The sequence below is a fragment of the Phoca vitulina genome, unplaced genomic scaffold (assembly GCF_004348235.1).
Source record: "Phoca vitulina isolate PV1807 unplaced genomic scaffold, GSC_HSeal_1.0 scaffold22, whole genome shotgun sequence".
Lineage (NCBI taxonomy): Eukaryota > Metazoa > Chordata > Mammalia > Carnivora > Phocidae > Phoca > Phoca vitulina.
Genome location: NW_022589725.1, coordinates 25,850,471 through 25,872,791, shown reverse-complemented (window position 1 = coordinate 25,872,791; position 22,321 = coordinate 25,850,471). Strand labels below are relative to the sequence as shown.

The window sequence follows — 22,321 nt, the reverse complement described above, 5'->3', positions numbered from 1 at the left end:
CTCCTCTCCCAGCCCCTGACAACCACCATTCTAGTTTCTGTTCTGATTTTTTTTTTTTTTTTTTGACAGAGAGACACAATGAGAGCAGGAACACAAGCAGGGGGAGTGGGAGAGGGAGAAGCAGGCTCTCCATGGAGCAGGGAGCCTGATGCGGGGCTCGATCCCAGGACCCTGGGATCATGATCTGAGCCGAAGGCAGACGCTTAACAACTGAGCCACCCAGGCGCCCCTCTGTTCTATGATTTGATTACTCTAAGCATCTCATATAAGTAGAATCATGCAGTATTTGTCTTTTTGTGACTGGCTTATTTCACTTAGCTTAACATCCTAAAGGTTCATCCTCATGTAGCATGTGTCAGAATTTCCTTCCTTTTTAAGGCTGAATAATTTTCTATTGTATGTATATGCCACATTTTGTTTATACATTTATCCATGATGGACACTGGGTTGCTTACAACTTTTGGCTATTGTGAATAATGCTGCTATGAACATGAGTGTACAAATATCTTGATATCCTGCTTTCAGTTCTTTTAGGTATAAGTGCACAAGAGTCTAATTTCTCCACATCATCACCAACACTTGTGATTTTTCTATGTTGCTGGGTTGGTGGGTGTTTTTTATATTAACCATCCTAATGGGTGTGAGGTGGTATCTCATTGTGGTTTTGATTTACATTTCCCTTATGGTTAGTGATGTTGAGCATCTTTTCATGCGCTTATTGGTCATTTATATCTTCTTTGGGGAAATGTCTATTCAAGTCCTTTGCCCATTTTTTTAATTTTTATTTTTTGAGAGAGAGAGAGAGCATGTGTACATGCATGCACAAGGGTGAGGAGGGGCTGAGGGAGAGGGAGAGAGAGAATCTTAAGCAGGCTCCATGCCCAGCACAGAGCTATCACAGGACTCGATCTCACAAGCTAGAGATCATGACCTGAGCCAAAATCAAAAGCCACCCAAGGTACCCCTTTAAATAGAATCATTTGACTTTTTATTGTTGAATTGTAAGAGTTCTTTATATATTCTAGATATTGACCACTTATCATCTACATAATTTGCCAATATTTTCTCCCTTCCATGTGTTGCTTTTTCATTCTCTTGATAATGCCCTTTGATACACAGAAGCTTTAAATTTTGATGTGGCCCAGTTTATCTATTTTTACTTTTTTGCCTATGCTTTTGGTATCATATCCAAGAAATCATCACCAAATCCAATATCATAAAGCTTTTCTCTATGTTCTCTTCTAGGAGTTTTTATACTTTCAGGTCTTACATTTAGGTCTTTAACCTATTTTGAGTTAACTTTTGTATATAGTATACTTTATTCTTTTGTATGTGGATATCCAATTTTCCCAGTCAAATTTGTTGAAAAGACTGTCCTTTCCCTCCACTGAATGGTCTTGGCACTGTTGTTGAAGACCATTTGACCATATATGAAGGTTTACTGCCTAGCTCTCTGTTCTTTTCATGTCTGTCTTTATTCCATTACTACACTGTCTTAATTACTATAGCTTTGTAAAAAAATTTTGATATTAGGAAATGTGAGACCTACAACATTGTTTTTATCTCTCCAGATTGTTGTGGCTAGTCAGAGTCCCTCAGATTCCAAATGAATTTTGGAGAATTCTTCTATTTCTGAAGAAAAAAATGCCACTGGGATTTTGATAGGGATTGTACTGAATCTGTAATCACTTTGGGTACTATTAACATTTTAACAATATTGAATCTTTCACTTCGTGAACACATGATGTCTATTTATTTTTATTCTTCTTTAATTTCTCTTAGCAGACTTACGTAGTTTTCAATGTTTGTCTTATGCCTCCTTGGTAAGTTTATTTCTGAGTGTTTTATTTTTTTGATGCTGTTTTGAATGGAATTGCTTCCTTAATTTTCTTTTAGGCTTGTTCATTGTTAGTATATAGAAATGCAACTGACTTTTGTGTGTTGATATTGTATCTTGCAACTTTGCTAAATTTATTCTAAAATTTTTTGTGGAATCTTAGAGTTTTCTACATATAAGATCATGTCATCTGTAAGCAGAGATAATTTTATTTCTCCTTTCCAAGTTAGATGTCTTTTATTTCTTTTTCTTGCCTAATTGCTCTGGCTAGGACTTCTAGTACTATGTTGAATAGCAGTGGTGGAGTGACATCCTTTCCTTGTTCCTAATATTAGAGGCAAAGCTTTCAGTCTTTTACTGTTAAGAATGTGGTTAGCTGTGGGTTTTTTACATATGGTTTTTGTTATGTTGAGGTAGTTGCTATCTATTCCTAGTTTGTGAGTGATTTGATCATGAAAAGGTATTGAATTTTGTCAAATGCTTTTTCTACATTAATTGAGATGATCATGTGGGGGTTTTCCCCTTCAGTCTGTTAATGTTGTTATTACATTGATCAATTTTTTATGTTGAAACATCCTTGCATTCCAGGAATAATTCCTACTTGGTCATACTGTATAATCCTTTAATGTACTCTTGAATTCTATTTGCTAGTATTCTGTTGAAGATTTTTACATCAATATTCATCAGGAATATTGGTCTGTAGTTTTCTTGTAGTGTCCTTGTCTTGCTTTGATATCAGGGTAATGCTGGCTTCATAGAATGAGTTGGGAAATGTCTTCTCCTCTTCAATTTATTGGAAGACTTTGAGGCAGAATTCAGGGTTGCTTTTTTTAATTGTGGAAATATACTACTACACACACAGACATACATGTCATATAGGACACAGACCTACATATCATATATTATAGGATACCTCCAGCTGAGACTGGGGAAATACATTGTTTTCAAGCATATTATTATTTATGCAGCAAAACATGAATATTCACATTAAATGGGGTTAATAAAGAACATAAATAACTTCACATCAGGTCCAGACAGGTTTTCCTACTAACTGAATTTGAGCACCAAACTACTGAAAAAGCTTTAGGTTTTCAGATTTTTTGGATTTGGGAATTGCAGATAAGGGTTTGAGGGTCATGTAAAATCACTGCCTCATACAGACCTTCCATTTAGTTACTCCTCTTGCACTCCATCCAGTTTAGTGGTGAAACCTCAACCCTGACTGAATACAGTTCTCCACTATTCAGTCCCTGCACCCAAGTAGCTGAAATGTGGCTGGAAATAAACACAACCAGTCTCATTTTAATTTCATGATCACAAGCCTCAATTAGGCCTTCAGTGTTTCTCTGCAAACCTGAATATCTCCCTAGTCAAATTTATTATCCCCTATCTCTAAGGCTTCTGTTTCATATTTTCTCCTGTCTTCCTTAAATCCAGCACATCTATCCCTCACTCTTCGCTGATGACTTTGATATTTTTCTTTTTCTCATTGAAAAAATAGAGTCTAAAGACTGATTTTACATCCCCCTCATCCACTCTATTAATAATCTACCAACATCTATAACCACGTACACTGCCTCAACTCAAGACACAAATTGCCTAAATGTGGCTTAGACATCTCTACGGGGATATCTAAAAGGCATCTGACACTCGACATGTTGACTACTGACCTCTTGGTTTTCCTCAACCCCAAACCTGTTCCTCCCTGGTGTCTTTCATACCAACAAATGGCTCCTTCATCCACCAGATGCTAAAAGTCACTTTCTACTTCTTTCATACCCAACACCCCAACTATCTTGGTCTTTAAAATACATCCTGAATCCAATCACTTAACTACTCTACCACCAAACACCAATGTCACCCATTTAGACTGTGTTGACTACTGTGGTAGTCAACTCCCTGGTTCTGACTACATTCTTACTCTACTGTAGTCTGTTCACCTCAAAATATGTGTTCCATTATACATAGCACAAAGTCAAACTCTTCATCCTGTCCTTCAGGACCTTGCATGACCTGTTCTTTGCTCTTTATCTGAGCTCTGACCACTCTCCCCATTACTCACTCCATTCCAGCCATCTTGGCCTCCATAATATGTTTAGAATCTCAAGTATATTCCTACCTTAGGGCCTGCTCTTCCCTCTGCCTGGGATGATCTGTCAGGTAATCAGGTGGCTCATTGCCCCCAGTACATACTTTATTCAGATATGTACTCCTATGTTTCTCCCTGAAAAAACAATACAAAAGAAATTTTAAACAAAACTTTTCTTAATCATCTTTCTAAAATAGCATACTTCATCACTTTCTAAATGTTTTATTATCACATATCATTATGTATTTATATAATTGTTCATATTTGACTTCCCTCTGGATATTGAGCTCCATGAATACAGGCTGTTTATTTTTTGTTCACTTCTATATCTCAGAGCCTTAGAATCTCTCAAATATAGTAAGTGCTTGATAAATATTTATAAATGAAAGAATATCATTGTTTAGCAATATTTGTATCAGATACAGAACAGAAACTATTTGTCAGTAACTTTCGTGAAATTTATGAGGAAAAACGAGTACTGAAATTAGTGACAAAAAACAGTTTTCTAGGGTTTCCTTTTGATTTTAATAATCTATAGATAACTTACCATGAATACTTAATATGGCTATGTGTTTAAATACAATTTTCTGCTCCTTGCATTTAAAAATTCAGAGTATAAGTATTCCAGTATATATCAGTTCTTAATGTTCTCTTAATTTCAGAAAGCTACCCTTATAATGCATTTATCAATTATCAGAAATGTTATGCTAGCACTATATTATTAGTATCACTAATGCTATTTTATTTTCCCCTTTTACTTTCTACTTTACCATTTTCCTATATTTCAAAAATCATCCTTGGATAGCTGTGGACTATTGTCATTTGGTGACTTTAGAAGGTAGATATACAAATACACAATAAAATAATTAGCCCTGTCTTTTCCAAGAAAAATAAATGTTTTTACTGATGAATGAATTATTTCTTCTCTATAACAGATAACTATTCTTTTAACTTAGGGGTGGCTATTGCCATATTTGCTTTTTTTTTAATTTAAAAAATACTAAAATTTTTAATTTTTAAAAAATTTTTTTAAAAAATTAGGCATATTAGGAAAAAGTATTCTAAGATTGTTTTTTATTCTTAACTGAAAATACTTTAGGCAAAATGAAAAACACTAAGACCATCACTAAAAATATCTTTGCTTCAATATAAGCATCTCATAAATAGCATCTTACTTTAAGGAAGAAAAACTATAAAACAGTGAGATTTGCAACTTCAAAAGTGACAGTCTCTTTTTTCCAAATATATATACATTTATTTAAGACAAACTAGAAAGCTTGAATAACCTGATATACCTTAAATAGCTGATTAAAACCATAATTTAAGGATGCCTGGATGGCTCAGTCAGTTAAGTGTCTGCCTTTGGCTCAGGTCATAATCCCAGGGTCCTGGGCCAGAGTCCCACATGGGACTCCTTGCTCAGCAGGGAGCCTGCTTCTCCTTCTGCCTGCCATTTCCCCCTGCTTGTGCTCTCTCTCTCTCTGACAAATAAATAAATAAAAATCTTAAAAATAAATAAATAAATAAAACCATAATTCCAGACAACATCAATGTGAATCTTTGCTATATGTGTAGATATTTTCACTATCTGATGAGTGATATAAATTTTTATACAATTTTATTTATGTATTTTAATTCCACTTTAATTTGGCTGACTACCTTCTTCGCTATGACCTAGGGCAAGGGTTCCCAAACTTTAGCATATATCAGAATCACCTGAAGGACTTGTTAAAACACATGTTGCTGGGCTTCACCCTCAGAGTTTCTATTCTGTAGACCTTGAGTGGGGCTGATAATTTGCATTTGTGACTCCCACGTGGGGCTGATAATTTGCATTTATGACTCCCATGTGATGCTGGTGTTGCCATTTCCAGGGACCATACTCTGAGAACCAATGACCTAAGAAAACTCTTTTCTTTTTTTCCACTTCCTCCTGGCTTTCTCCATAATTTGGCTTTTCTCTGATAATGCCTAGAGCACTAATGTTCATACTCTTCGGAAATAGAGTGACCTAAACATAGGATATGGAATCCACATCTATATATAATGGAGAAAATGGAAATTCAGTTCCTCCCTCTTGCCAGACCAAAGACAGCAGCCTGTGTTGCTGTCTCTTCTACAACCCTGTAGCACCTCATTCTTTCACCTAGACAAGGGCCACTAATGAGGAGGTGCTGAGCTACTCTCAGTTTGCCATTCCTGTTGTCCTCACTGATGCTTTCAATAAGCTCTTACCTTCCATGTGCTCTTTTTCCAGAGAAGTTTTTCAGCAGAATTTAGGGTATTACACAATGCCAAGGAACAGTGGCTATTTTGGGGCATGTGAGCCAGGAAAGAAAAAGGGACATAGTTAAGGAAAGCAAGAAAGCCTTTGTTGAGCCCTAGGGAAAATAAGTCACTGACAGGCAAAGAATCCTTACCCACCAGTCCTTCTTTAACTTCTCACCTATCTCTCTTTTGCAAGGAATGATACTCACTTCTCATTCCATAGCAAACATAGCTCACACTTACTCCTCTTAGACAAAAAAACCGAAACATTTTTGTTTTTCATAGACAGTCACACAGTTTGGAGACATTACCACATATACAGTTATGTGTCTGGGTGGGGTGAGACTGATTTCCTCCTCCAAAATTCACCCTTGCTTCCCATTCTTCTTCATCCTTGTAACTGGAATCTCCATCCCCTCAACTGGTCTCGTCAAAAGACAAGAAGTTATCTTTGACTTTGTCCTTTCTCTTACCCTACTTCCGATCCATATCCAATCCCCAGCTGCACTACCTCCAAAACATATCCTAAGTTTGCCCAAGTAGTTTATCTCCATTACTTCTGCACTTCAAATCTCATCATCCCTCACCTGGTTGACTACAGTAGTCTCTGAACCATTCTTCTTGGTCCCACTCTTAATCCTGTGCAATCTGCTCCTCACATCTCAGCCAGAATGTTCTTTCTTTCTTTCTAAAATATAAATCAGAGTATGTCGCCTAAAACACTCTGGTATCTTCCTCTTATCTTTTGAATAAAATACTCCATATCATATCCCTATATGATGTGACCCCCTACTTCTCTCTCTGTCTTCCTCTTTTACAATTCTTCCCTTAACTCATACTCATTCAGCTACTTGGGCCTTATTCCTAGAGCATACAAGTTTGTTCCCACTTTAGAACATGTTCCCTCTGCCTGAAATGCTCTGCCGCCTAACTATGCAGAACTGCTTTCTTGTCATTAAATTCTTGGCTCCAAAGTCACCTCTTCAGTGAGGCTTTTCTTCACTGTGAGCTATGCACCAACCCCTCCTCATCCTACATTTCACTCTTTACATCTCCTTGTTTTAATCTCTTCATAGCATGTATTGACATCTGATACTAACTTGTTCACTTATTTATTTATTGGTTATTGCCTTCTCACAGACGAATGGAAGTTCCATAAGATCAGACAGATTCCTCTCTACCTTCCAGTTCCTAGTGAATGTCCAGCGTAAATGTATTGAATGAATGAATCACTGATTCTTTTAGCCTTAAAGAACAGGTTGGTTCATTACTTGATTATTTCATACCTGCTGCCTCTCAAAAATTATTTGAGGAGGCTGTTAAAGTCCCATTAACACTAGTCATGTTGTTGTTATTGAAAATTTAGGGGCTAACTTATATTCAGCATCAAAAGCATCTCTGGCAGCAGTAGGGTCCTAGGATATGCTAAAATTGTTGTTTACTGTCCTTAAGTGAAATTAGTCCAGAAAATATATATCATAAAAATATATTCTGCTAATGAAAAGGTGCTTAGATATTCTGCTTATCCCAGGCTGAAACATCCTAGTTCACTGATGAACAGAGCAAATTAAATAGCCAAAATACCTAGGACCTAGTAGTTTAGAATCTGAAACAGAAAAATAGTAACATTTATTTACATAGGGTGCATATATAGTCAATATAATAATAATAACAGCTGATATTTATGGATTGTTTGCTATATACAAGGGTTTTCACATGTATTAACTTAAAAGATCCTCACAACAATCCAATAATATAGGCAATATTATTACCCCATTTTACATTTACATTTACTATTTATGTTTATTGTAAACTGAGTCACAGAGGGGTTAATTAACTTGCCCACAGTTAGACATAGTTAATTAGTGCTGAACAGAAAATAAGAAGGAAATGTAAATGAAATTTTTAAAATCTATAACGTTTATTTTGGAGTATGAGTAATTATGATGAACAATTTTGAATAAGTTATCTGTTCGTATGTTAACAAGTAATCAAAATATTTAAAAAGTAAGCTTGTGGGGCACCTGGGTGGCTCAGTCGGTTAAGCGGCTGCCTTCAGCTCAGGTCATGATCCTAGGGTCCTGGGATCGAGCCCTGCGTCAGCTCCCTGCTCAGCGGAGAGCCTGCTTCTCCCTCTCCCTCTGCCTGCTGCTCGGCCTACTTGTGCTCTCTCTCTCTCTCTCTGTCGAATAAATAAAAACCTTAAAAAAAAATTTTTTTTAAGTAAACTTGTGTGTTGTTTTAAGAATAAAACTTATTAATTACCATCCAAACAAAACAATGTAAAAAACCTTAAGTCAAACCTCTAGCCATAGCAGACGGCTTACATTTTTAAACAGGAAGCTATTAAAAATGTGTTCTGCATTCCAGTACTGTTGTTGTGTGTTTGTTTTTGCTTTCAGGCAAAGTACCATAGGACTAGGTCCTACTTTGGAAATGCCTGTAGCCACAAAAAGCATGATCTAGCCACAAATAAATTAAGATTAAATGTACAGTAAGATAAATTCAAACCTTCTTTTCTCCAAGCCCACAGATAGTTTAGTTTCTCTTAGAAGAGGATGCTTCTACCTTTCCTGTGCTTTAAGAAAACAGGGGATTTCCCCCAAATAAAGAAATCCACACATTCATTAGGATCCCCTTTACTCAAGACATTCTACTTGAGATGAGAACTATACAAAAAAGTTTCTAAAGCATCTATAATTAATTGAGCAGATAAAATGTGAACTGTATGCTATGGAATGATCTCAGCTGTAGAGACCATAGAGCAGTGAGCTACTGCTAACCAAGAAGGGAAGACACCATAAGGTCGGAGGGAAGGGAGATCACTGTGGGAGAGTGAAATGGGAGGGCTTTGGGGAGAAGGAATTTGAGGTAGGCCTGGGAACAGGAGTGATATTTAGGATAATAGGAAAGAGGGATCAATTAAAACTGAATAAGCAAGGATGAGGAAGTAGGAAAGAAGCCCTTCTATTTGGGGAACAGGAGGTAGAAGAGTTTGACTGTAGTGGATGTCTGTGTAGGTGTGGGAGTAGTAAGAAGTAAGGTTACTATGACATTTTTAGCCTAGACTGTGAAGAATATTAGATTCTGTCCACCCAACTTTGATTTTATCCTGTTGCCACTGAGAACTGAGGGTTTCTGAGTTGGGGAGTGATATGTTCAAACAGATGCTTAAGAAAAACTCATCCAGCCATGAATCTTTAGGAGACAGGGAAGCAAAGAGGCAGGAGGGCTAGGTAAGGCATTATTGGAACATCATGTCACTCTGATGGAGAGCTATGGTTAATCTTTAATGGCCCTTAGGAGTTTAAAAACACTTCCAAAGCACATACTTTAAACTTAGAGTTTAGAAACATACTTCCATTGGGTTTGCTGTTTGAAACTAAAATACACATTATAAATCCTTCAACAGAAAATCCTGCCAGTAATAACTCTGAAATACATTCAGAAACCAACCACTATCACCACTTCCCCCGACCATCTTCTTACTTCATGGCCACCGTCAACTCTCGCCCAGTTTATTTCAGGAACCTCTCTTTTCCCACCCTTTCTCCAACATATAGCAGCCAGGGTGATCCTTTTGAAATTTAAGTCAGTCAATATCACTCTTCTACTCAGAACCCTCCAAGAGTCTCTCCTTCACACACAACACAGTTCAGAATCCTGATGCCGGCCTCAGAGCTGCCTCTGCCTTATTTACTACTCCCCCTCCCCCATTCTGCTGCAGCTGCACCATCTCACTCTCACACCAGTGTGCTCCTACCTCAGGGCCTTTGCTTTTACTGTTCCCTCTGCCAGAAGTCTCTTTCCTATGGTATTTGTAGGACTAACTCCCTCCTTACCCACATAGGGGTCTATTCAAATGTTATCAGAGACCTTGTCCCTAACCATCCTGTACCAAATAAGACCAACTTTTATCAATTCCCTCTCTACTCTTAAAAACAAAAACAAAACAAAACAAAAACCCTGCTTTTATCAGTTGATTAGTTGATTATTATCTTCCCCACCAGAACATCAGCTTTTTGAGTGCAGAGAATTTTTTTTTGTTTATGGCTGTCTCCCCAGTTCTTAGAACAGCAGGGTTTTGTTTTGTTTTGTTCTGTTGCATTAGGTTTCCATTCTCCCCGTGCATTTGGGTGAGGCCATGTGACAGTTTCAGACAATGGAAAATGTATGCCACCCTGTGCCACTTCCAGGTCTGGCTTATTAAAAGAAAAAGAAGCAAACCAAATGAAACAAAACAAAACCCCATTCTGCACATGATCTTCTATGCTCTTTCCCTTTCTGTCTGCTAGATGCAAATGCTCAGGGATACCTTGGAATCCACATGCTGAAGCTTGGCATAGCGTCTGCCTGCCTGAGTCTCTGAATGACAGCACAGAGCAGAGCTGCCACTGACTTGAACACCCACCTGTTGATTTTGAGCCATTTTACACGGGGTCTGTCTGTTAACATGCAATATTGGTCATGTTCTTACACTTTAAAAAAAATTCATTGCTTGTGTGAAGTTCAAATTTAACTGGGCATTTTGTATTTTTAATTGCTTAATCTGGCCACACTTCAATAAGAAGAATCACATTTAAAGTCCTTAACATATCCACACAGAAACTTGTACATGAACGTTTATAGCAGCCATTATTCATAATAGCCAAAAGTTGGAAACAGCTCCAATGTCCATCAGCAGACAAATGTATGAACAAAATGTAGTATATCCATGTAAGGAATATTATTTGGCCATACTACAACATGGATCAACCTGGAAAATGTTATGCTAAGTGAAAGAAGTCAGTCACAAAAACCCATATACTATACCATATACTATATGATTTCATTCATGTGAAAATCCAGAAGAGGGGAATCCATTGAGACAAAGCATAGATTAGTGGTTGTTGAGGCTGGGGTAGGGGGAATGGGAGAATAGGGAGGCTAATAACTAAAGGACTCATGGTTTCTTCTCGAGGTGACAAAAATGTTCTAAAATTGACTGGAGCTAGTCACACACTTCTGTGAATAGTCTAAAAACCATTGAGCTGTACACTTTAAATGTACAATTATACATGTATAATTATAGTATGTGAATTATATCTCAATAAAGCTGGTTTAGTGTTTGTTTGTTTGTTTTTTAAAGATTTTATTTATTTATTTGACAGAGACACAGCAAGAGAGGGAACACAAGCAGGGGGAGTGGGAGAGGGAGAAGCAGGCTCCCCACTGAGCAGGGAGCCCCACGTGGGGCTCGATCCTAGGACCCCGGGATCATGACCTGAGCCAAAGGCACACGCCTAACGACTGAGCCACCCAGGCGCCCCCGTTTTTTTTTTTTTTTAAGTCCTTACGTGACTTCATGTCCCTGCATGCTCTAACCTCTGGACCACTGTTCTGATGCCTTTGCTACTACTGAGGAAAGCATTTTAAGCATTCCAGAAAGTGCTCTTGAAAAGAGGGAGTTTAAATTGTGATACTGTATAAAAAAGCAAACAAATTAAAACCTTTACTCTTCTTGGAAGTAGTGGTTGACAAATAAAGGAATTTTTTCAGTCTCTAAATATAATTTTCCCTGAAAAAGTATATATGTAAATTATGAATATGTATCTCCATAAAGCTTTTCAATTTTCTCTCTTAAAATCTTCATTATTTTCTACTACTCAAAAACAATCCTTCCAAATCCCTTTCCTTAGTTAAAATAGATTAATTACATAACTTCTAGAAAGTACTTTGGGAAACATTTTTTTACATTTTTCTCCATACAGTCACAACATTTTCTATACTATCCATCCATTATAAATTTGTAATGTGTAAGGAATACCAACATCTTCCTTTTTTTTTTTTTAGCTCACACAATTGGTATTACCATGACAACTTACCAGTAGAAGGGTAAAATTGGTTAAATTCTCCTACTATTTTATTTTATTTATAGCATTTAGTTCTTAATGTGTGGCTCTGCAGTTCAGATGAAAATGCAATAGGTTTAAAAGGTTTTTATCATAAAATATATGAATTCTTAAAGTGAAGTAAGTCATCTATCATTTGGATTTGAAAAAAGCAGCAATTAGAGTGATTGCATTAAATAGTATTTTTAACATGAACAGATAAAATTTTCATGTTCTTGTTTCATTTTGAAAAGTTACCCATGAGGGGCGCCTGGGTGGCTCAGTCGTTAAGCGTCTGCCTTCGGTTCAGGTCATGGTCCTAGGGTCCTGGGATCCCCTGCTCCATGGGAAGCCTGCCTCTCCCTCTCCTACTCCCCCTGCTTGTGTTACCTCTCTTGCTGTCTCTCTCTCTGTCAAATAAATAAATAAAATCTTTAAAAAAAAAAGAGAGAGAAAGAAAATAAAAGTTACCCATGAAAAAATGAGCAAAAATCTTTTTCTTTGTAGGTATCAGTGAATGAACTCAAACAATTTTTATCACACATATTGGAACGAAGAAAACTGATTAAAGTGATCTATCAAAGAGAAAATGCCTTAGGAAAAAAGAAGATTCAACGTAAATTAAGAATAAAAGGAATTCAAAATAAAGATCTCTCGAAAAGAAATAAAAATCATTGTAAGTAGGGGCACCTGGGTGGCTCAGTCGGTTAAGTGTCCGACTCTTGGTTTCAGCTCAGGTCATGATCTTGGGGTCCTGGGATCAAGCCCCAGGTCAGGCTCAACACGGAGTCTACTTGAGAATTCTCTGCCCCTCTCTCCACACTCTCTTTCCCTCTCTCTCTCAAATAAATAAATAAGTAAATCTCTAAAAAATCATTGTAAGTAGAATTCCCTCTACCATGTAAATTAAAAATGACTTCATGTAATCTAAAATAAAATTTTAGAGCTACTTTCTGAGAAGTCTTAGAATATAGTCATAAATATTCATACACACAAAAGCTTTAAATTTTTCAGCTTCTTTTAGATTCAGAATTTGTTCTGATGATAATAAGCAAGGTTGATAATTAGGACTCCTGGATAAAAAAAAAATCTCCAAAATATGTGGATAAAACATTTATCAGTTATTCTGCTAATAGGAACACTCAGACTTTAAACAAAACCAAAATTAATATAGTGTCCTTTTTTTTTTTCTAGTCTAGCAATCTAAATCTCTTCCTAGTAAAGACATAACCAGTTAGTTGATAGATTTCTCTGGATGCAAGAAGGGTCTAGAAAATATAAACAATGTTTCCATAGCTACTATGTACAGGAGTTAACTGGCCCTCAGTTATAAAATTTAGGAATCATTTCTAGCATTTAAGTCTGTTTCATGAAAGCTTTCTCTTTTATAACAGGTATGTATGAATTGCTATTTTATTAACATCTTATTTAAAAGAGGGAAACTTCTTTGACAGAAAAATTAAGGATATCAGTTTTTAATGGCATTATAAAAATATGTACATATCTTAAATTTATTTTAAATCTAAATCATATACATTGAAACATTCGTTTGACCATTTTTTGACATAGAAATATGACTTGCCTTTTATTTAGCTTTGGTCTACTGATTGGCATTTGTAGTATAAACCACACTCAAATGCATCATCCATGATCTCCCATCTCAAGTTTTTAATGAAACAAGGAACTAAAGACACTTATGGAACAATCTGTGAGCAGAATCCTTCCAGATATTTGCAGACTTTTTCCTCAGTCATTTATAGATGCTTCACCTACAATGAAAGTGGATAATTTTTAATGGCTCTCCTTTATCAAGTTTTCTCACTGTTTTTCAATAACATTATATAGACACACATTTTCTTTTTGCACTTATATGTAATCAGTTTACATGGTGGGTTTTTTGTTTTTTTTTTTTTTTTGGTCTATTATTCTTGTCTTTATTTTTTTAATTTTTTTAAATTTTATTTTATTATGTTATGTTAGTCACCATTTATTACATCATTAGTTTTTGATGTAGTGATCCATGATTCATTGCTTGTATATAACACCCAGCACTGTGAATTGTGCAAGACTGATGAATTACATGTTTTTTAGTTAAATTCCATAGTTATAAACAGTAAAACTGGCACAGATAGGTTTGGGAACAAACACTCCTGATCTTTGGTAAGCATGCAAGGTGGGGGAACAGAAATGTACGCATTTACTAAAGAGAATGCCACAATTTGCAAGCATTCGGTGTGCTGTGGACATCAGTAAGTAAGTTGGATAGAAGAAATGAAAAGTATTGATTAATTTGGCAAGTAAGGTAGGTAGAGATTGTTGAAGGAGCTTCTGCTGTCTAAAAGAGTAAATAAATGAATCACTATATCGTACACCTGAAACTAATATAAAACTGTATGTTAATTATACCAGAATTTAAAAAATAAGATAAAAAATAAAAGGGAAAGTAGTGCCACCCTTCAAAAAAAAGTACTTATATGGAAGTGGTTATATTACACCTAAGAATAGTAAATAACAAGCTATCTCTAATTAAGCATTTTCCATATTGTTTTAAGTGTTTTACCCAATTTTAAGATAGGTTATATTATCTCTACTCGATAAGATGTGAAACCTGCAGCACAGAGCAATAATTTGCTTAGCATCGCAGAAATTATTTAGTAGGAAAACTAGAATTTGAACTCAGATGGTCTGGTGCCAAAGTCCTCTAGCTTTTAGCCATTATGCCATATGCCTCTCACAAAAGTAGGCTAACAATATCGAGAAGTTTTAATCTCATGCTTCTCAATATGGCTTTGAGCAAATATGGAACTATATGATAAAGATGATGCAATTTCCTGAGCACCAAATTTACTTGAAGGTTTAAAAGGGAAGTAAATAATAGCAAATAGTTGAAAACATCTTTATTTTAGAACTAACAGCTATAATGTATGCAACAGATTTCAAAATTCATATTTTGATATCATACCTAAGACTTCAAAGACATGCCTTCCTGTTTTCCAGACCTCTAGAGAATGTACATGCATTCATCACAGGCTATCTAAATGTCCCAAGGACATTTAAGAAGCCCTGTCTTATAACAATCATAATATCCATTTCTGAAGATTTACATAAATCAGAAAATGTTTCTTTCTGACAGAAGTACATCTAGAAAGGTGATCATGGCTAATAAGGGCAACAGATAGAAATTGAGAACTAAGGGATTCCAGAGGAGAGAGAGGTTAGTTTTGGAGCTGGAAGGACTCATTGATTCTAGTTGATAATTTTTTTTATGAGAGTCTTGCTTTGATAAAGATTTTAATTTTTCTAATCTTAATATCTTAAGAGTATTTTCCTCCACATTTACTCCAAAAGACTGCTTCACTGCTCAGTTGAAGAGTTCTGGATATGACATAAAAATGTTGATATGTGTATTAACTTGAAGTATCAGGTAGAGTTCTGACAGGAAGCAAATGGCACATTTAAATTGAGTCATTTGAGACAAGTTTAATAAAGGGTCTATTTCTAAAAGTGTAGACAGGATGTAAGGAAACTGCAAAGTAATCTCCAGGCTAGTAACACCGATGGCGCTAGCACCCCTGGGCCTGAAGGGTCACAGGCAGTAGTGGCTACTAGAACACTGAGAAAGAAACCAAGAGGTATGTTGGAGAGAGCTCTCTAATAGAACTATGACCTCAGGACAAGGGATAAAGCCAGCCTGCAGCAAACCAGATTGGGAAGCCAGGGAATAAATATCCCTGCCTCACTCTCTTCCCTTCATACTTCCTGCTGGTGCCTTTCAACCTAATCAGAAGCTGGAGGGGAAGGGAGCCCACTGATGCAGTCCATATGGGTTAGTGTCCCAGGGCATAGAGCAGGATGGAGTGGATCTAGAAAGACGAATAAGTAGACATGCAACACACCAAGTTTTCTAGACAAGGGAAATTAGCATGAACTACAAGTATGAGGACTTTTAGCAGCATATAATAGAAGCATAGGTATTAAAAGTAAAATTACAGAATCTTATAATTAATTGGGGAAATTTGGAGGTTATCTAGTCTAATATCTTTCATCAGATATTTATGTCAGCTCCTAGGTAGATGTCTGTGACTAAGCTCACAATATCATAAAACACAACTTATGACATTATTTAATACATTTATTTCTTATAGAGTTATTAACATTAAACCAGAACCACTTCCTAACAGTGATCTTAGGTGTTAGTCTGTATTAAATTATGGCAGTGGGAGCTGGACAGAACAACCCCTCTATGGACTCCTCCACTGGAGTTGTTGCCCTCCCTCCCCAAATAGTGAAGCTTGTGCATATTGTTTCTAAGATCCTGTTTGTTGTTTGGGGCACCCACTCACAGTGATGATTCTTAACAAGCTTAGAGCAAATTGAAATCTTTTTCTCACCTAAAAGTACTAAGCCAGTGTATCAGTCAGGGTTCAACTAAAAAAAAAGAACCAGTAGGAGATATATATTAAAGAATTTATTACAAGGAATTGGCTGATTTGATTGTGGGAGCTGGCTAGGCAAGTCCGAATCCATAAGGGAGTTTGTCAAGAAGAGCAGGCTGGAACTCTCTGGAAGGAGCTGAATTTTTTCTTCTTCAGGGAAACCCCAGTACCATTCTTAAAACCTTTTAACTGATTAAATCAGGCAAACCCAGCTTATCTCCTTTACTTAAAGTCACCTGCTTGTGGGTATTAATCACATCCACAAGATACTCTCACAGCAACAACTAGATTAGTGTTCGATGTAATAACAGGAGCGTAGCCTAGCCAAGTAGACAGATAAAATTGACCATCATAGCCAAATATCTCCTAATCTGTATGTTTTCATCTAAATTTTTGAATCTAGGTATAAGATTTTACACTGATGTCTATTAAATTTCATTGTGTTCACTTTGGACTATTCCAACCTATCGATTACATCAATTAATTCATCAGTTATCCTCTCCTAGTTTTCTGTCACTCAAAATTTTGATATGCCTTCCAATCTTTTACTCAAGTTTTTCTTAGAGGAGTTAGCAAGATAGGGCCAAGTTTAGAGCTTAGAGCCCACAATAATCTACCATAAATCTCTAGAATTATATATACCCACTGATCAACCAGGTAAAAATCTACATATGATGAGGTTGAGAAAATAAAACCTTATTTACCAGAATGCCTTGTACAGTATGCACTGCCCTTGTTATGGAGATGCCTTAATAAGTATTTGTGGATAGAAGGTAGGCAAACATCCCTTCCTGATCCCCCACCTCCAGCTCCTCACAGAGACCTGGTGTCAGCTGATTCCAAGTATTCATATATGGAAAGAAATTGCACTGCAGATCCAGGGAGAAGAATTTTGTTATTTTTGCAAGAGTGAAAAGAAAAGAGAATGGGAGAACAAATATGGAGAGAGCAGACATAAGGAGCCAGAAAGATGGTTATTGATTGTGCTAACAAGAAACCAGTAAAACTCCAAAGTTGGGAACTCAATTGATATTTTAAAATCAGTCATGCCTAAGATGACCATTAAAGTTGTTTTTGTTCTTGGAATTAATCATCTTTGCAATCTGCTCTATGAAATTGTTGGTAAAAATCTATATTCCTAATTAATGCTTTTCAAGAGTGAAGATTCTTTTGGGACAACTTGAAGAGCTGCTGGTTTCACTGTGGGTCCATGTGAGACAGTCCAGGAACAGTACCTCTGGAATCAGGAGTTAAGAAATTATAGAGAATGCCAAGTAACCTGCTCTAGAGGGAGGGTTTGAACTTTAGAAGCTATGGAATGAACACATGGTTATCAAGCTGGGTAAAAACCTTGTTCAACTCTACTCTCATTCCGTTCCTGTTTCAGCATTTTGCACACAGGATATCATAAAAGATGGAGTTTAGGTGTTTTATGAAAGTGCTGTTCCCCAGACTTACTAGTCCTCCAGATAAGAGAAATGGGATTTAACCTCACATTCTCAAAAACCTTTCCTAATTCTTAGTGACCATGTCTCCTTAACTCAAGGCTCACAAACCATGTATAATAATCTATTAGAGAAATCAAAGGGATTAACATCAAACTGTTTCTAGAATATTAATGTATTTTTCCACATCTTGAAAACAGAGGAACTGTTTACCCAGTTTCAGTCCTCTACCACTTGGCCACCTACCTAGAATTTGTCAAATAATAACCAATAGCATTTGTACTCCCATTACTTCAAGGCAAGATCTGTGCCTGGCATTTTATCTGTCACATACTTAATATGAATCAATATTTGCTGAATTAAATTGAGTTGAATTCCTTTTATGTAGAGCTAGGATGTAGTCAGGTCTTCTGACTCCAATTTCAGCATTCTCTACAATATACTACACTAGAGGTGCTACGGAAAAATAAGAGAGCCTTACATTTTTAGAGTATATTTGAATATTGTTTTACAGTTGAACACAATGCTTTCATATCCATTCCAGTTTTTTTTTTAATGGCATGTTCATTTTCCCTCAGGGTATCTTATCACTATAACTTCAACAAGTAATTCTTTCTGAGTCAGAATTTAGTCTCATAAATTGTTAGCAAGACAAATCAATAATTAATCATGCACTGGGAACAATGGAGCATATTCCTGCTGGCAACTGGAACACTACCTTCTATGTCCTTCCTGACAGGTCCTTACTGGCATTTGGGGGGGGGAATTAATTATCATTAATTTTGGTGATCAGATCAGATCACTAGATCACTACCATGTTCTTGGTTGGAGAAGGTTGTCTTGGAATCTTGCTTTAAGCTAGTCTTGCCATTCTTTTTTATCACTTCTAGGGTCTTTGACCAGCTAGGCTAAGTTTATCATATGTATTCCACTTTATTAACTTTTGGAATATATGTGGAGGACACTGTGAAGTGCCATTCATATCTCCTCCCCCCCTTCAATGAGATACTTGTCCAATTACTGGAAGTGTAGTTCACAGATAGACTTCAGCAGTGAAGACACTGTCTCAGGAGCAAAGAGAGCCACATAGCCCAAAGTTACGCCTCCTCCCTGGGGCAGCCAACTTCCAGTGACTAATCAATTCAGGAACATGAAGTCCTGACCATCTCAGGCTAACTTGGGATGCATTAGAAGAGACACTTTAGCTCCAGAGCACCCAGTGGGGTCAAGGCATCACAACTTCTCCCTCTGCCCAATCCAACTTTTTCCCCAGTGTACTTCCCAGGGGCACTTCTTAATAAACATTCTGAACTCTTAGAGTCTGCTTATCAGGGAACCCCAACTGCATACCATTTAATACCTTTCCTATTACTGACATTTTTTCTTTAAATCAATACAAGTTTTTTGCAAATGAGTTTGATTTTAAAAGAAAATTACTAAAGATCTCCCATTCTAGCAAAATGGTGGACTAATCCAATATGAAAATCCTGCTGCTACAAATACCTAAAAATAATGCCTAAAATATGCCAAGCCCTCTCTCTCTCTTTCTCTCTCTCTCTCTCTAATGCAGAGCTGGGTTCACAGGAAACTGAAATCCCCAGGTGCTAGAAATGATGAAAAATAAGGATGTGAGTTGATGTTTTGGCAAACTGTGATCAGAGCTGGTAAAGCATGAGGCTCGGATTTTAAATCCCAGGCTGGGAAAATCAAAAAGACATTAGGATTTTTGACAAAGCAGTTGGGATGAAGAGCTATGAATAAAACTGAGAGTTTTACAGAATTGTACATGCAGTGAAAAGGAGACTGGGGAAAAACATAAACCATCTACCATTTTATGCAAATATCAAGGAAACTCTTCCTCTATTTAGTCTTTCACAGGGAAAAACATCTCCCTGGGAAACCCTACATCACAGCCCTGTACCTTATACAGATTTGAATTTAAATTTATGCTACCTGATTACCTGATTTTTTTTTTTTTGTAAATACGTTCATGTTAACATATAAAAATTTCCTTCCAAAGTAAGGTAAGTCTGGAAAATGACAGAAGCAACACAAAACCACTTTAGAAAAACATTCCCACAATTCCTACATAAAAAGACTTGTTGGGGGTGAACTGATAAGAAAATTTTATAAAATGCACCAAGTTAAAAAGAAAAATCTACTCAGAAAAAAAAAAATCTACCCAGTGAGAGTCAGTTTGCATATACCTGCACCCATATACACACATGTGCATAACATAAGGCATAGCACCCCCAAGTTTGATACAGTAGAACAACAATGTAAAAAAATTATGGAATAAATATATTTTTAAATGGTTAAGAAACTATAAGAAAAAAGAGAAGGCATCATGAAAAAGGAATAGGCTTCTGTGCAAAAGAATCAAATAGAACTAAGAAAAATGAAAAGAATGTTCATTTAAATTAAGTGAGCTTAAATTAATGACTTAAATAGAAGATTAGACACTGTGGAAGGAAAGATTAATGAACTAGAGAAAGATCAGAAAATACTGCCCTGAATGCAGCCCAGAAAGAAAATATGAGTTTAAGGACAGAAACTCTTAGATTAAAATAAAAATGTCATAAATATATGCTGTTTGCAAGAGGTATACTTAAAACATGAAAGTTAGTGAATGGAAATTACATCATAGGCAATACTAAAAAGAAATCTGATATTAATTTCAGACAATATATAGACTTCAAGGTAAAGGCACAAATAGGGAGAAAGCTTCATCATATAGTGTTCAAAGGAATAATTCACCAGAATGATACGATGTCTCTATGTTGAAAAATTCAGGAAAATCTATTAAACCATGAGAATTAATAGAGTTTGGCAAAGTTGCTGAATTTAAAAATTAATATATAAAAATCAATAGCCTTTCTGTATATGATACCAAAAAACAACTGAAAATGAAATTACTAAAATATTATTTAAAATAACAATAAACATTAAAAGATACCTAAGAATAAATCTAATAAAAGATCTATAAGATGTTTAAGAAGAGGAAAAGCATAAAACTTTATTGAATAATATAAAAAACACCTGTATAACTAAAGAGTTATTGTGTTTATGAATGGGAAGACTCAAAATTCTAAGATATCACTTCTTGCCAAATTAGTTAAAAATTTCCCAAAGGGATTTTCATAAACATTGACAAACTAATTTTAAAAGTATATATGAAAACAAGTCTAAAGATAGCCAAGATACTTCTGACTTAGAATGAGAAGTGGAACTTGCCCCACTAGATTCTTACTATAAAATGGTATTTGTATAAACAATATGATATTGACATATGGATTAAAAAAAGACAAGAGTCTAGAATCAGTCCCATATATACAGGGGAATTTGGTATATGACAGGGGTGGCATTACAAATCAACTGGGAAAGAACAAACAGATTGTATGCAGGCAACTGATTCTCATTTGGAAGAAGATTAAGATCAGATTCCATTCTCAGCTCATGCACAAAACTAACTTCTGGGTGGATAAAAGATCTAAATGTGAACATCAAGACTTTAATAATTTTAGAAAAAAATGTTATGATATTGGCATAAAAAAGAATTCTTAGAAAAGACAAAAGTAAAACCATGATGACAAAATTCATAAACTTTTCATAAATGCATAAAATTTTAATAGGTATTTATAATTAATTATAAAGTGAAAAAAAAAAGCCCCACAGACTAAAAGAAGATATTGTAACAAATAGAGTCAACAAAGAATTAGTATTTGGTTGTATAGAGAACACCTACAAATCAACAGGAAAATCAAGTAGAAAACTGAACAAAGGATACAAATAGACAATTCTTAGCAGAGGAAAAAAACAAAGACCAATAAATATATTTAACTAGTAATTGCAGAAATGCAAGTTTGATAACAAAGATTTATCATTTCACAACAGATTGGCAAAACTTAAAGGTTAGATAACCCCATGAATGACCCAGAATTTAAGGAAATGAGAATCTTATACATTACTGTTGGGAGTATATGTTTGAGACAACTTCTTTGAAGAGAGATATAGGGGCGCCTGGGTGGCTCAGTCCTTAAGCGTCTGCCTTTGACTCAGGTCATGATCCCAGAGTCCTGGGATGGAGGCCCTCATCAGGGTCCCTGCTCGGTGGGAAGCCTGCTTCTCCCTCTCCCACTCCCCCTGCTTGTGTTCCCTCTCTCACTATGTCTCTATCAAATAAATAAATAAAAATCTTTAAAAAAAAAAAATAATAAATATACTGGGGCGCTTGGGCGGCTCAGTCATTAAGTGTCTGCCTTCGGCTCAGGTCATGATCCCAGGGTCCTGGGATTGAGCCCCGCATCGGGCTCCCTGCTCCGCGGAAAACCTGCTTCTCCCTCTCCCACTCCCCCTGCTTGTGTTCCCTCTCCCTC

The 22,321-nt window shown here is 36.1% G+C and overlaps 1 protein-coding gene across 3 annotated transcripts in view; it reads left to right on the top strand.

Annotated features, from left to right (window-relative positions):
• Positions 1-22,321, top strand: part of SEL1L2 (SEL1L2 adaptor subunit of ERAD E3 ligase) — a 137,491-nt gene that overhangs the window by 41,387 nt on the left and 73,783 nt on the right. The window contains exon 3 of one of the 3 annotated variants that reach the window (XM_032419652.1): positions 12,572-12,740. The exons of the other annotated variants lie outside the window; for them this stretch is intronic. The gene's annotated coding sequence lies outside the window, so the exon portion shown is untranslated. The remainder of the gene's footprint in view (positions 1-12,571; positions 12,741-22,321) is intronic. 3 annotated transcript variants of the gene reach the window in all.